A 2726-nucleotide genomic window follows, 5' to 3' on the forward strand; every position below is an offset into this window, starting at 1 on the left:
TTTAGTGACCGAATTAGCAACCAAAACAAAGGAAAGAATGTCTTTGGGACTCTTGGTCACAAAATCGATTGCTATTTTTAAATGTAGCAACTGATTTTGCAACCGATCAATAAGTAAATAAAAAAATTGGTTGGTTACTAATTCGGTCACTAAATCAGTTAGCGACTGTCGACCAATTCTATAAACTAACCAGTCACAAAATCGGTCGCTAATTTTAAAAAAAAAAGAGGAAGTATAGGGAGCCAATTGAGTATATGTGTGTACAATGGGGGTATAGAGATGTTCGATTCAGTAGGATATCAGATGTTTATTATCCCTAGTATTCGGATGGTTATTCTAGATAGTATGGGTGTATTGTGTTTGAGAAATTAGTAGTATTTTATCCTGGATATTCATTTGTTAACTCATATTGGACCAAATAAATATCCCATTATACACGTACAAATATTCTATTGGCTCCCTAACGGGATTAAAAATAAAAATGATGCGAGTTACCCTCGTTAGTACCCCCTCCCTCGTTTCATCCCAATTCACCTATTACATTTTATCTCAGAAATTAAATCCTAATTCGTGCCTTCTCTATTTCTCCTCAGTTCACCCCACTGCCGCCGCGCCGTCTTCGCTCTACTGCCGCCGCGTCCGTTGTCTCTCCGTCACACTCGCGTCGCCGTCACACTGTCACACTCGCGTCGCCGTCGCTCTGTCCTTCAGTTACTCTCTCTCTCTTTCTCTTTGCTCAGTTTCATTCATTCTATTTGGTTTTCCCCCACTGACTTGTAACTAGTCTATGGTACTGCATATTTGATATTTGGTTATGCTCAATGTGGTTATGTCACAATAATAGCTTTAACCTAAGAGTAGTGGCTTTATCATAACTTTTTGCATTCTGTATATCTGCCACACTGATTCAAAATTGGTTTCCTAAACATATGGATTGAGATATTTCTTTTTTGCTGAGTCAATTACATATATGAGTTGGAATTTTATTTCTAAGTAGTTTTGAGTACTTTTCAACTAATTGTTTTATACACTTATAGCTTGAGGTGCCAAAGGAACTAGTACAACCATCCCAGCTAGAAGACTTAAAAAAGGAGCGCATTTTGGAAAAGTTCTGAAACAGATGTTACAAAGCTTCATGATGAGAAAACTGGGAACACTCAACGTCGTCTTGCAAATGGAATTTCTGTTAACTATGAGGTATATTGTGCAAGTTTGTTATGTAGTTACTACCTTATTTTCCTTTTACACACTAATGTAATCAAATCATGGGTTCCTAATGCTATGACTTTATGGTGTTGCATCATTTTGTTCTTTCCTACAATAATAATTATAAGAAGAAAAAATAGGTTTTAGTTTTTCATTATGGTTGTATTGCCATTTAATTTTCAACTGATATATAGGCATAGTAATATCGAGTGTTTTGAGATTACCATGAGAACTCAGGTTTTGTACTGCTTAAGAGGACTGATTTTTTTTATAATTAATTAATTAATACTTTCTATTGTCACAGATATCAAAAACAGAAATACAAAGTGGGGTGATGTGGTTGATTGTCGGTGGAGGACGAGCCGCTGAGAGTTCTGAATCAAGAGGATTCGTGATTCTGGGTGTTAGGACACTTAGTGAGGGAGGTCGTGTTGGAAATTTCTCAAGGGAGCAAGTAAATATCTGAACTAAGTTATATCTACGAACTTTAATGTTTGGAATATATTTCTATTTTGACATGACTCACAAGAAAACTGCATGTGTCCTCATTAAACAAGTAATTTTATCCTTTGTTATTCTTATCTATCTTGTTGCTTCTGGTGACTCTTGGTAAGTTTGTTAACATTTTCTTTAACTAATTATTTTGATTCTTTCTTTTGAACTTTGTTGCTAAGGTATAAGGGCTCTAGGATGATGATAGACCATTATTGTTAGCATCTTGGATTTTTTTCATGTTTGACATTTGATTTGAAAGATGTCGTTATTATATTTCTCTTTCTGATTATTTTGAATTTAAATTATCTAAGAAGAAGGGTCATATTGTAACTTGGACTCAAGAGGTAAAAGCTTATTCTCCTTATTGCATTTTTTTCTTATTGTTTAATAATAGTTCTTTTTATGCTTATGAATTTATTTGCATTTGAATATTGTCTTATGCTTGTCTTATTCTGAATATTTCCTTCTTGCAGCTATTGATTCATTAGAGAAAATGAGTGAGGAAAGCAAAAAAATATACCAATTTTCGGTGTGGTGCCCTTGAAAGAAGTTCAAGTTATACCAGAGTGTACAAGCTGAAATAGATACAGTTGCTTGGTCTAAGCAAATATTGAATAGAGCATAGTTATGTTTTTCATGAATTATTTTTACTATGTTTTAGTTTAGATTGTGGATCATAAATTTGATATATTTAGGAATTTTCAATATTTTAAATTCTATATTTCTATGTAGACAATGTGAATGTTTTGGTATTTATTTGGAAAATTAATCTATGCTTGATTTTTTTATATTTTGTGGAGATATGATTATTTATGAAAATTAAGTTTTAATAGTGGTAAATGTGAAATTATTAAAAATCTATAATTATAAAATTAGGAACAACAACTGATTTAGTGACCGATTTAGATTTTTAGTTCAGGAATTAGTGACCAATTTAGTGATCGATTTTATATTTTCAAATAAGGTATTGGCGACCGATTTAGCGACCGATTTCATGGCGACCGATTTAGCGACCGAAAAAGTTG

General features: G+C 33.1%; 1 long non-coding RNA gene across 1 annotated transcript; it reads left to right on the forward strand.

Annotated features, from left to right (window-relative positions):
* Nucleotides 1-524: 524 nt before the first annotated feature.
* LOC112800976 (uncharacterized) lies at nucleotides 525-2489 on the forward strand. Its single transcript, XR_003201660.3, has 4 exons — nucleotides 525-710; nucleotides 1038-1197; nucleotides 1511-1660; nucleotides 2175-2489. It is a non-coding gene; the product is annotated as an uncharacterized lncRNA (long non-coding RNA).
* The last annotated feature ends 237 nt before the right edge of the window (nucleotides 2490-2726 follow it).

Source organism: Arachis hypogaea, chromosome 5, assembly GCF_003086295.3.
Source record: "Arachis hypogaea cultivar Tifrunner chromosome 5, arahy.Tifrunner.gnm2.J5K5, whole genome shotgun sequence".
NCBI classification, from domain to species: Eukaryota; Viridiplantae; Streptophyta; class Magnoliopsida; order Fabales; family Fabaceae; genus Arachis; species Arachis hypogaea.